Source organism: Aotus nancymaae, unplaced genomic scaffold, assembly GCF_030222135.1.
Source record: "Aotus nancymaae isolate 86718 unplaced genomic scaffold, 86718_ANA_hifiasm-v0.15.2.pri h1tg000020l, whole genome shotgun sequence".
NCBI lineage: Eukaryota > Metazoa > Chordata > Mammalia > Primates > Aotidae > Aotus > Aotus nancymaae.
In genome coordinates this window covers 7,793,238-7,807,064 of record NW_026988432.1, presented here as the reverse complement: position 1 = coordinate 7,807,064, position 13,827 = coordinate 7,793,238, and the positions used below count along the sequence as shown (strand labels likewise).

The window sequence follows — 13,827 nt, the reverse complement described above, 5'->3', positions numbered from 1 at the left end:
AATGTCAAGAGATATTGTCAAACAACTTACAAAGTAAGCAAAAATGGAGTAAGTAGAAGTGGCAGAGATGAGAGACGTATTATAAATATGTTCAGCGTTGAGAGTTAACGGGTTGTCAGCAAATACAACTTTTCATCTGTTAATAAGGCATGCTACGATTCTTTCAAAATAACATAAATGGCTTGAAATAAAGTCCACATAAGTCACATGGCCTTTAGAATATGAGTAACACTGCCTGAATGCAAACCCCTGCCTTGCCACGTGCTAGCAATGTCATTTAGTTTCTCACTGCCTTAACTTTTCTGATTAAGTTTATTTCCATAGTAATTACAGCTCCAGCCTCAAAGGGCTCTCGCTTAAGAGTGAATTTATCTAAAATTTTTGAAATGGCACCTGGCCCAGAGTAAACACTATGCAAATGTTTATTATTACAAGAATTGAATAGTGTAATTAACAGATATTTTAAAACATTCCTGTATATTTAATATAAACATTTGGAAGATTTAAAGAACTGATCATATATTAGGACTTTAAGAATATCTCAGCAGATTCTAAAAATTACAAAATATGAAACCCACATTCTCTGGCTACACTACAATAAGTAACCAATACTTATTTTTTAATGGTAACATTTAAACACCCCCTCCTTGCCTCAATCCACCACCGCCGAACAAGGCATGTTGTTTCATGGGGGTGAGAAGTTGGTTGATTAGTGGTGGTGGCATTTTTCCTACCATGGAAGCATGAGAAATTTTCCCTTTTTCTTTGTTAAGCTAGATAGCTGGTCTTGAAGTCCTTGAATTCTGGATATCCCTAAACTAGAAAAAAGCTAATTTTGTTTTATGAGGCACATTAGGGGAAACATGTTTTGTTCTGGGGATGAGAAAAAAAAGTGGCCCTTCCTGGGGAGTTAGTTGGATTTTATGAGACCAAGAGTTGGGAGTGTCTTTAGGTACAGGGCTTTGGGTGGGGGCTGGCTCCTGTCCTATAAAGAACCAAGCACCATGGCTTCTGGAGCTCAGCCAAGATCCCCGTAGCCAAATTTGATGTTGAGGGTGTGAAAGTCATTATACGAACCTGTCTTCTAATAAAATTATGTTGTAGGCATCTATTGTTACATAATAACCTGTCCCAAAACTTTAAATGTTGACTTAGAACAAAAGCTGTTTTATTACATCTCCTGATTTTGTGGGTCTGGAATTTGGGTAGGGATCAGCTGGGTGGTTCTTCTGTTTTTAGAAGGGTTGGCAAAGATCACTCAGTATTACTCAGCTGACAGATGGGCTGGCCTGGTGGGTTCTAAGATAGTTTCCTACACAGGAAGGCTTTGTGCACACATCTGATCAAGGATTGCTGAAGAATCAGCTTAGCAGGGTTGGTTGAGCAGAGCACCTACATGTGGCTTGTGCAGCATGACGATCTCAGTGCAGCCAGACATTGTGGATGGTGGCTCAGGACTCCAAGAGTGAATGAGACTGTCACTGGTACTATTTACTGGTCAGTGCAGTCACAAGCCAGCCCAGATCAAAGGAAAGGGCTCATAACCCTCTTAATACTAGGAATGTCAAAAACTTTGCAGATACAACTTTAAACTGCCACAGCTGTCAGTAAAAGCTTAGGGGAACATCAAAATGAACTGGAAATCAGGATCATTTCTCCCATTTCATGGACTGTGTAAGCCACCAGAATTCATGTATAAATGTACCTATTGGAAGAGAAGCCAGAAAGAGGCTGATGGTTTGAATTAAATATTTTTAATCACATCAAGAAAAGATCCATAAATTCTTATTTTACTAAAGTTTTAAAGTTGTTACATATTTAAAACAAATGTATTCATGTAAAAAGTACCACAGAATTTAAAATCTCTCTTCTTCACTGTACTTCAACAGATTTCTGTTGGCTGCTGTGGCAAATATCACACATTTAGTAGCTTCAAATAACACAAATGTATCATCTCACAGTCTGGAGATGGTGAGTCCAGCACAGGTCTCGTTGAGCTAAAATCTGTGTGTTCAGAGGGCTGGGTTCCTTCCTGGAGACTGTTGGGGAGAATCTATTTACTTGCTCATTTAGCTTGCTGGCAGAATTTAGTTCTTTGAGGTTGTAGAACTGAGATCCTCATTTCCTAAGTTCCATTCCTAAGTTCCAAAGGCCATCCACATTCTTTGCTCAGGGCCTCTCCTTCATCTTCAAAGCCAGCAATGGCAGGTCCAACTCTTGTCAGACTTCATGTCTTTCTCCCTCTCTCTGACTTCTGCCAGGAAAGAACCTGTTGTGAAGGACTCAGGTGATTAGATTGTCTGCATTTTGATAAATCCAGGATAATCTCCCCATCTCAAGACCCTTAATCACATCTGAAAAGTTCCTTTTGTCATAAAAGGCAATATACTCACAGTTTCTGGGGATTAACACGTGGATATCTTTGGGGGCCATTATTCTGCCTATCACACTCAAAGCTCTGCATCTGAATTCTAAAATCTTTTTGCTCTGTTACCAGTGTATACTACTATTTCTGGATTTTCTTGTTTAGGTTAGACCTTAGCATTAGGGTATTAACTGTTGACTTACTTTCATAAATATAATGCTTTAATCCTTTTATATGCTCACACACTCACACATGTACATGTAGTTTCTTCCCTCGTTCTCCCAAAAATATTATATCCCAATTTTTGGAGGTATTCAAATTATTATAAGCAAGTAAATATTTTTATAACTGAAACATATATTGTGCTATGATTATTTTTTCCTGTATAACTTTTAACTGCAGTCTCATTATTTTTTTTTATTTTTTTATTTTTTGAGACGGAGTTTCGCTCTTGTTACCCAGGCTGGAGTGCAATGGAACGATCTCGGCTCACCGCAACCTCCGCCTCCTGGGTTCAGGCAATTCTCCTGCCTCAGCCTCCTGAGTAGCTGGGAGCAGTCTCATTATTTGTCACATTTTTTTCATTCACTTAATTTTCTGCGTATTGATCATCTTTAAAGTTTTCATCAGAATTGGAAATTATTTCTCAATACGTTGGAACACAACAGATAATCTATCCATGTTTCTTTTTTTTTTTTTTGAAATATCCCTATTTCCTTTGAACTTGGATGACTTACTTTCTAGTCTACTATAGCTGCTATCCTTAAGATATCCTTAAGTTAGTCTTGGTATCACTCCCAGTGATTCTTAGTAAGTTATCTTATTATCACTCCCAGCATTCCCTTTACATTGCTCCTATGTTGGGGAACATCTGTCTCTTGGTTTACTCCTTCTTTTTGTTGGAGCACATTCTCCAATAGCTCCCTGAGAAAAAGTGCATGATTTTTTTTTCTTTTTTAGTTTGAATGCCTTAAAATCTATTTATTCCACTCTTACATTTGTTTAATGATTAGGCTCTTCATAGTATTCTGGGTTAGAAATCTGTCTACCTCTGTCTCCAAAACAATGCTGAGATTCGTGGGTGTATGGTGTGGTCATTGGCCTACATGGTATCTCATAGCAGGGGAGTGACAGAGAAAGATACTTGTGAAGGGAGAGTTAACCAGAATGATGACTCCCAAGAACATTCTCAGGAAGATTCCTTTTAGAAGAGAATAGACATGGTACTTGAGGATCTGGGAAGTAATTCTTTTAAACTATCCATACCAGCTTTCTTAAGAGAAGTTTACGTGTGCTTAACTTCTAGACTTTCACGTACTGACCCCAGTTTGCATACTGCTGTTCTAAAACATCAGCTCTCCTGGAAATGTGGGAACCAAGAGGTAGAGAGACCTAAATACCAGACTCCCTCTCCTCTTTACTTATCATCTTCCAAAACCAGAGACAAAAAGCTTTAGCTATTTCTATCTTCTGTAGCACATCCTTTTTCCACCCTATAGAGCACCTTAAAAGTGGTTTGGTGACCTCTTTGTGATTTTGATGTTCAGTAACCTAAATTTCTTTAGATTCTAGAATCCAGAATACTCATATATGGCCATCAGTGATGACAATTGTCCTTTATTATTTTTCCTTTTAAATGTACATTAGAGGCCAGGCACCGTAGCTCATGCCTGTAATCCAAGTAGTTTGGAAGGCTGAGGCAGAAGGTTCACTTGAGCCCAGGAGTTTGAGACCAGCCTGGGCAACATGGCAAGGTCCTGACTTCACAAAAAATATAAAAATTATCCAGGTTTGGTAGTACATGGCTGTAGTCCCAGCTTCTTGGGAGACTGAGGTGGGAGGATTGCTTGAGCCTGGGAGGTTGAGGCTACCATGAGCCAGGATCACACCGTTGTATTCCAGCCTGGGTGACAGAGCAAGACCCTGTCTCAAAAAAAAAAAAAATTATATTAGAAACTTACATGGTTCCCTTTGTAACATATGAATTCAAAATAAATGAAATAAATGTGCATTTTAGATTTTTAAAGACACGCTTTTTTTTTTTTTTTTTGAGACAGAGTTTTGATCTTGTCACCCAGTCTGGAGTTCAATGGCATGATCTCAGCTCACTGCAACCTCCACCTCCCGGATTCAAGCAATTCTCCTGCCTCAGCCTCCTGAGTAGCTGGGATTACAGGCACATGCCATCACGCCTGGCTACTTGTTGTATTTTTAGTAGAGGTGGGGTTTCGCCATGTTGGTCAGGCTGGTCTTGGACTCCTGACCTCAGGTGACCTGCCTGCCTCAGCCTCCCAAAGTGCTGGGATTACAGGCATGAGCCACCACGCCCAGCCAAAAGACATCATTTTTAAGGATTCAAATTAAGAAGGAAAAGAAAGACTTCAAGAATTTTCTAATCACCTGTATCTTTATTATGAGCATTTTTGGCATATGTGCCTGCTGATGTCATACTAAAAATTATGATTAATTTTAGAGACATTTTAAAGGAAGTAATCAAGTCCTAGAGACTAGGTATTATGGCAGTGTTATAACCTTACACTCTAGATTTTTATGTATTTTTTGGGAAGGCAAGACAGTTATACAGTGAACAGTTAAGCAGTCTATGATTAATTGGCAAAATGAGTGCTATAAAGATAGAATCTCCGATTCAGTATCAGGAAAGACCAGGGCTATTAGGGAATTTTCCCCAGACTTTGTTTTACAATCTATTTAGATTTTTTAAAAAATCCTAAACTACCAGGTAGTGAGAAATGCAATAGAAAAATTCATACTAAAATTCAAAATTACCTTAGTTACATTCTCAACCTCTGGCTCCAGACATATTTATTTCTACTACAAGTTCTGAATAAAAATAAACATTAAGATATTAAAGTTGAATTTTCACCCTAAGGCTAATATGGAAATGAAAATTTTAAAAACTACATCTATTGCTTTTACACAGAGTTTCCTAAGAGATTTCAGTTATGTGAACATTTAATGTCTTGCATTTCAACTTCCTGAGGGAACAATAGAAATATATTCCCACCCCGCTAAGGACTCACCACCCAGTTCCCACAGAGAGGGAAATCCTTTCAACTCAAGCAGTTTAACGACAGTTTTACAATTTTAAGTTCTGTCAACTAATGATGAAGGATAGCAATGTAGGAGTTGATAAATATTACACATTTGATGTCTGTAGATGAACTCTTTCATGCCGTTGAGCTAATAACACATATTAATTAAATTATTAATTTAATTAAATGCAGATTTCACACTTAATCTTCTCATTACATGGCAAATGTAGATAGCTTGAAAAGTCACAAAACTTGAAACAATATAAATGTGTAGGCATTTCAGTATATAAGGCACAAAGGAAAAGAAATATTTGATTCAAATTGTTCTTTGTTTTGTTTTGTTTTTGTGTTTTTTTGAGATGAAGTCTCGCTCTGGTCGCCCAGGCTAGAGTGCAGTGGCACAATCTCGGCTCACTGCAACCTCCACCTCCCAGGTTCAAGTGATTCTTCTGCCTTAGCCTCCTCAGTAGCTGGGACTACAGGCGTGTGCCACCACAACCCAGCTAATTTTTGTATTTTTGGTAGAGACAATGTTTCACCATGTTGGCCAGGCTGGTCTCAAACTCCTAACCTTGTGATCCACCTGTATCGGCCTCCCAAAGTGCTGGGATTATAGGCATGAGCCACAGCGCCTGGCCTGATTCAAATTGTTCTATAGCTCAAGATCAAATTTCTCTTTCTAGTTGACATTTGCTGAATTTCTGGAATCTACCAATTGTCTTTAAATTCTAAACAGGGAAAAACTACTTCCTTAGGAGTAAGGGAAAAAAAAAAGATGAAAATTAAGTCACTTTTTAAGGTGATCACAAACCAACCATCAACTATCATTCCTAGGGAAATACGTAGTTAGGATTAGGAAGTAAGAACTCTTTGAATGGGACCTGAAGGCATAAATATAAACTACACGCACCGCACCTTAGCTGTTCTTGCCAACTGAGGCTTCAAAAATTACATGCTTTCTAATAAGTAAATTACATTCATATTTTTCCCATAATCAAAGGATATAGATCAAAGTATGGTTTCACAACCTTGTTGCCTTCTGAAGAGGCATTCTCATGTGAAAAAGAGGCCATTGCCTAGGTAATTCAAGAGCCCAGCTTAGAAAGTGATCAAAGCCATGAAAAACTCATTTTATAAATTATTCAGGGACATGCAGATGTACTTATTGAGAGCTCCAAGGTCACAGCAAAGCAAAATATTGGTGTATATTTCTGCCTTATGCCCTGGCATATTTTTTTTTCATTAAAATGGCTTCATTTGGAAACCCATAAGAAAAAGTACTGCTATACCAGAGGAAGAAAAAGAGGTTGTAGATTTTAAACTTTAGTGCAATAGTTTCAGCAATTTTTGTATATTTTTTACCTTTAACCTATTCAAATGTGACGGCTGTAGGAAATACGTTGGAATTGAATCTTCAAGTCTTGTTTTTGAAAGAAAATTTTGTTAGATACTGGAACATCATGAACGAATGCAACACAGAATTGTTTAAAATGCTATTTCTGGAGAGAGAAAAAAGCTGTGCTAGGTTTGGAAGACTCCTGGATTTAAGGTGGCAAGAAGAGAGTAAAAACAAATTAACTGCAGGTATGTTTTCCATTCCAGAGTAAATCTGCCTGCTCGGATAATAAAAGAAAACCAAAATCCTCTTGGTTATGATTGGGTTTGTGCACAATTTTTTTTTCTTTTTATGAGAAGAGTCTCGCTCTGTTGTCCAGGCTGGAGTGCAGTGGCTGGATCTCGGCTCACTGCAACCTCTACCTTTCCGGTTCAAGTGATTCTCCTGCCTCAGCCTCCTGAGTAGCTGGGATTACAGGTGCACGCCACCATGCCTGGCTAATTTTTGTATTTTTAGTAGAGACAGGGTTTCACCATGTTGTTCAGGCGGTCTCAAACTCCTGACCTCCTGATCCACCTACCTCAGCCTCCCAAAGTGCTGGGATTACAGACGTGAGCCACCTCACCCAGACTTTTTTTTTTTAAGATGAAGTCTTGCTCTGTTGCCCAGGCTGGAGTGCAGTGGCACGATCTCGGTTCACTGCAACCTCCACCTCCTTGGTTCAAGCAATTCTCCTGCCTCATCCTACTGAGTAGCTGAGATTACAGGCGGGCACCACTGCACCTGGCTAATTTTTTGTATTTTTAGTAGAGACGGGGTTTCACCATGTTGGCCAGGCTGGTCTTGAATTCCTGACCTCAGCTAATCCGTCCACCTCGGCTTCCCAGTGTGCACAATTTTTAAACCACCAAAACAGCATACACACCGTGCATGATGTTCCCAAACATCTAATTGAATGGGAAAAAAGAGAGAGTCTGGGGCTACACAAATAGGACAAGAGACCTCAGGTTATAAAGCTGAGGTAACCCACACATCCACCAGCCGGGATCTGATTCATCCTAGCTGTTATGAACTGAATGTTTGTGTCCCTCTAAAGTTTATATATTGAAGTCCTAACACACCCATGTGATGGTATTTGGAGCTGGGGCCTTTGGGAGGCAATTAGTGTTAGATGAGGTCATGAGGGTAGGGCCCCCCAATAGGATTAATGCCCTTACAAGAAGAGACATGGGCTAGGTGCAGGGGCTCACACTTGTACTCCCAGCCCTTTGGGATCCCAGGCCAAGACAGGAGGATCACTTGAGGCCAGGAGTTCAAGACCAGCCTGGGCAACATAGTGAGACCCTGTCTCTATTAAAAATAAAAAAATAGCTAGGGATGGTGGTATGTGCCTGTAGTCCCAGCAACTTCAGAGACTGAGGTGAGAGGATTGCTTGAGCCCAGGAGGTCAAGGCTGCAGTGAGCTATGTTTACACCATTGTGTTCCAGCCTGGGTTTTGGAGCAAGATCCAATCTTAAAAAAAAATAATAATAATAGCAATAAGAAAAGACACCAGAGTGCACTCGTGCTTGTGTGCGAGTGTTTTCTCTCTCTCGCTCGCTCGCTTTCTCTTTTTCTACCTGCATACACTAAGAAAAGGGCATGTGAAAACATGGTGAGAAGACAGTCATCTGTAACCCAAGGAGAGAGACCTTATCAGACACTGACCCTGCTGGCACCTTGACCTTGGCCTTCCAGTGTTCAGAACTGTGAGAAATAAATTCCTGTTATGTAAGGTGCCCAGTCCATGGTATTTGTTTAACAACTGGAGCTGACGAAGATGGATTTTCCTTTCAAGATCAGGTTTTGAGCCTCAGAGTCAGCCTCACTAATGGAACACAGTGGCTGTTCTCAGCTTTCCACAGAACACTTGATTTTATTCAAGGCAAGTTTTGTCCGGCTTATTGAGGTTATACAAAGCATAACAAGATTCACATTTTATAAAGTGACTAGCGTATGATCACTCTGAATTTTATTTTACCTGTCATTTCTCTGGTATCAATAAGGTTTCTTCCCCTTGTTCTAGATTTCAGTGATTGACGATTGAACACAATAAATATTTATTGAGCACCTTTTATGAGGAGATATTAATTAAACAAAATGCCTTTCCTCACAGAGTTTTCATTCTGATGGAGGGAAAGACAATTAACATGTAAACAAATACACATGGCATATGAAACGTCAGATTAGGACTTCCACTCCTGGCTGTGAAAAGCCATCTTGTACCTGATTAACCATCCCACCTAAAGCACTACATATGAAACGTGAAGAAAACACTGCAGAGCAACAAACTTAGGCAGGCAGGACTTGATGGGTTACAATGTCCAAGACAGAAAAACACGAGGAGGGAGCTCCACATTTACCCTGGCTTTCCCTGAGCACAGTTTCCAAATTGCAGCACACACGAAAGGACTCCAAGCTGAAGGTGGCAGTCCTATCAGGTAAAGGGACAACAGCCAGTGTTTAGAGCTATCGAAGTATCTTGAACTTAGGAAGAAATCATAAACAACAACAACAACAAGAATAAAGTTAAAAACAAGGAACTTTATACAATTTCCCTCAAGCCATTGTTGGACTCTTAAAAGGTTCATGGAAAGAGTAAAACTTCAAGAACCCTTGAAGAGTAAAACAGAGCACAAGAGTAAAACTTCCTGGAAGGAAGAAAAGTCTAAAATAATCCTAGAAGAAAACGACAGCATGGAGGCTAAAGAGCTTTGCAGCTATGAAGAGCTGGGGAGACAGTTGCTGGAGTTCAAGTAGAGTGGGCTTGGTACGCACTCAGGCTTTAGCTCAAGACCTCAAGGTGTCTATGCCAGAAGAGTAGGGAAAAAGTGAAACAGGCCAGATGTAACAATGCCTACAATCAGGCTTCAAAGGAATCAGTTACCTAGCCTTCCTTCAACAAGAAAACTTAACCGTCTTTGAAGGAAGGTAATAATAGTTCAGAGCTTCTAAAATTTTTCATCCTTAATGTTCAGCATCTAGTCAAAAATTATTAAATGCTAAAAACCTGGAACAAGTGACTGCAGGCCAGAAAGTAGGAAAAAAAAAAAAGACACTAGAAATGTGTCCAGATGTGAAATGTCAGTTGAGAAATGGAAACTCCCAAAAAGAATCAAAAGCAGAAACTCTACAACCAAAAAATACCATATCTGAAATTTAAAATTTTATTGCATAGGCTTAACAGCAAATTGGAAACTAAAAATGTGAGAGTTGGTCAACTTGAAGCCAGATCAATAGAAATTATATTCTGAAGACCTAGAGAAAAAATGGTTGAAAAAAATTAGGAGCCTCAATAATACTTAGGAAGATATCAAACAGGCTAACATAACTGAAATTGGAGTCCTACAGGAAGAGGAGAGATAGGAAGGGATAAAGTATTTGAAAAAAAAAAAGATTAAAATGTGCCTAAAGTGGGTGAAAACATATACAAATCCCAGATACCCAGCAAACCCCAAGCAAGATGAATGCAGAGAACTACACCTAGGAACATCATAATCAGACTATTTAAAATAAAGAGAAAAATCTTACAAGCTTCTGGGAATGAAAGGATGACATAATTTCCAGAGGAACAACAATACAATGACAGCTAACCTCTCATCAGAAACAACAGTCCAAAAGACAATGGACTATCCTGAATGAGCTTAAAGAGAAAAAGAAAGTCAACCCAGAATTCTGTTACCATTAAAAATAACTTTCAAAAAGAGGGTAAAATAGTTAAAAAAAAAAAAAAAGATGAGAAAATTTATTTATCCTCAGACTTGCATTATGAGAAACATTAAAATGTGTTTTAAGTAGTAGTTAGATACCTTCAGTTTTCCTTAATTCTCCTAATTCCCTAAGCTATCCAGGCCCATCACATGTGCTGATACGGGCTTAAGACAACTATTTCAGGGTTCCTAACAAATGATTGTTGCTGTTTTAATGATGTTGAGCTAGGCATAAAATAAATTGCCATTTTCCAGAATAAGAATGGGGAGGAAAATTTGTTTTAGATTTATTATAACAGCCATATGAACACAGGTGGTTAACTTTTCTACCCCTTTAGGTGTAGGTAGAGAAGCCAGAACATTCAGTATATCTAGTGGGGCTAGGCCTGCTTCTAAATGGAAGTTCTTGCTCAGCGTGTGCTTACCACTAAATGACAGGAAGTGCAAAAGAATTGGCTGAGCAGGAAAGTGAGAGGAAAAGGGTAGAGTCTTTGATCTGCTATAAAGCATAAAACCTTTGCTCCTCATGAAACAGAGCACAGTGAGTCTCTCAGCAGTCGCCCAAATACATTAGCAAAAAAGCAGAATTGGCGCTTTTCCTTCTGTGCCAATCATGTGGACAAGTCCTTCTTCCAAGAGTTATGACTGAACTTTACCAAATCTTATTCCCATATTAATATATTAAGCAGTTTTATTTTTAAGTAAATCTTTATAAGGCCATACAAAGGAAAGCAGTGTTCCCCTTCTACAGCAATAAAAGACAAAAGCCCCACAACCAGGCTGCCAGTCAGGCATCCATAGATGGTTACCTCTGTCATTGCTTGTGTAGGTTATCCTTTTTCTTTAAGCTACAGAATAGTCCCATTGAGTAGAGAGTAGTTGGTAATTTTTTTTTTATGCTAACTTTTTTTTCCCTCTGACATCCATAGAAATAAATGCCCTGAATAACATAAAACCCTAAAGAGTGGAAATATAGCATATTTGATAAGAGCATAGATTTTGGAAGTAGACTGTCTTGAGTTTGTAACCCGGTTCTGTCACTTGCCTTTGTGACCTTGGGGAAAGTTCACCTTGTGCCTGTTTTCTTATCTATAAAATGAGGGTAATAGTGCCTGCCTTGTATAGGGCTGTTCTGAAGATGTGAGTTATTTTTGTTGGGTATCAGTGGCATATATTAAGCACAATTAATATATTTGCTGTCATTGTTAAGAGATAAATGGTATGAAATCCAGCTCACTGGTTTCATCTGTTGATCTCACTAACTAGATTCCAGGAGGAACTCAGTTTATTGCAGAGCAATTGATTCTATTGTGTTCAAAAATATGGGTACCAACCCATAGATACGTAAAGTTGAATGCTCAGTGATCATCAACATTTTTTGCCAGGAAAATCACAGTGTAGACAACCTTCTTGAACAAAGAGGCACAGTGGGTTATGTGCCGTTCTAGGCAAGCTACCTTTAACTTTATCCCCTTCTCTTGTAGAAGCAGACTGCAGTACAACGGAGTGTGGAATTGTGGAGAAAACAAATGTAGGCACTGTATTTGTTTTTGAAGAGTTGTCACAACTGATTTCAATTAAACATGTAGCTGACTATAGATGAGGAGTATCAAAAGGATGGAGACTGCCTGTTGAGTTCATCAGTGGCTACTTAACGAGAGCTTACTATAGTAAGGGAGTGAGCTACAGTTGGAAGGAAGGAATCTGGTAGAGACTCAAAGGGATTTGAAAGGACAGTGGGTTTTGTAGAGTAGAAGGAGGAAGTCTTAGGACAGTATTTGGTTGGTCTGTGTTCTATTGGGTGACATGCTTTCTTAGGGTCAGATTTTTGGAAGTGATGTGGAGGATGTGGAAGTGGGTAGTGGAGTTTTCTGATGGGCTTTCCAGTCAGTTGTTCAAAGTATTTGATTGGCTCACTATTAATAGGCACATAACTGGGGACCCTCCACCCACATAGGGGGTTTTCCTGTTTCAGCTAAAATAATATCTGGCCCTCAGCTTTGGGTTCCAAGTCTAACATAAGCCAATTTTGCAGAATTGTTGCCTTAAACTGTAAGCTCCTTTCCCATCATATACCAGTGCCTGGTATGCAGTAGGAGTTAATAAGTATCTGTAGAATATATGATAAATATTTTATAAAGGAGATTTTAAACATTTTACTTTAAAAACATTCAAATTTTAAAAGTTAAAAGAGCTGTATAGTGAATATTCATATACCCATCACCTAGATCTATGATTAAAATATTACTATATTTGCTTTATCAAATATCTGTTCATCCCACAAGAATAATTTTCATATGGCACCTTTGATTAAGCTAATAAGAAAAAAAATAAAATTAAACCGTTTATAGCCTTACTACTTAGATGAGGAGATATCTAGTCTGAGGGAAAAATGAAAATAGTTCTGGAGATTTCTCAATTGCCCTATAAACTAGGATTGTTTGGCAAACATAGGTGGGACTCAGATCCTATCTGAGGCTGTTAGCATCCAAGGACTGTCGGCAGTTGAAGTATAGATATGCTAACTGTTCATTTGTAGCTATTACTATAGAGTCTGGATTTACCCACACCTTTAACAAATATGTTATTAAACTTATAAGGAGAAATGTAGGGAGTTCAAGCTTCACAGAACTACAACAATCAGTGTTTATAATATGGTATTTTAAAGATTCAGTGGGCATCATCTTCATTCACAGATGAAAAGTCAATCCTGTAGGTTAAATGAGGCAAGTTCAAGTTGAATGAATATGCCTGCTCCATCAGAAACTATTTAAGAGATTAGTCATCAAAATATCTTTGCTTGGCTGGGCATGGTGGCACATGCTTGTAATCCCAGCACTTTGGGAGGCCAAGGTAGACGGATCACTTGAGGTCAGGAGTTTGAGACTAGCCTGGCCAACATGGTGAAACCCCATCTCTACTAAAAATACAAAAAATTAGCCAGGCATGCTGGCATACACGTGTAATCTCAGCTACTCCAGAGTCTGAGGCAGGAGAATCGCTTGAACCTGGGAGGGAGAGGTTGCAGTGAGCCAAGATCATGCCACTGCACTCCAGCCTGGGGGAGAGAGAAAGACTCCGTCTCAAAAAAAAAAAAAAAAAGTTGAATGAATATGCCTGCTGCATCAGAAACTATTTATGAGATTACTCATCAGAATATCTTTGCTTGGCTGGGCACGGTGACTCATGCTTGTAATCCCAGCACTTTCGAAGGGTGAGGTGGGTGGATCACTTGAGATCAGGAATTGGAGACCAGCCTGGCCAACATGGCGAAAGCCCATCTACTAAAAATATAAAAATTGGCTGGGCATGGTGGAGTGGGC

General features: G+C 39.1%; 1 protein-coding gene across 2 annotated transcripts in view; it reads left to right on the top strand.

Annotated features, from left to right (window-relative positions):
- Positions 1–13,827, top strand: part of SOCS6 (suppressor of cytokine signaling 6) — a 90,440-nt gene that overhangs the window by 45,793 nt on the left and 30,820 nt on the right. The window lies entirely within an intron of this gene.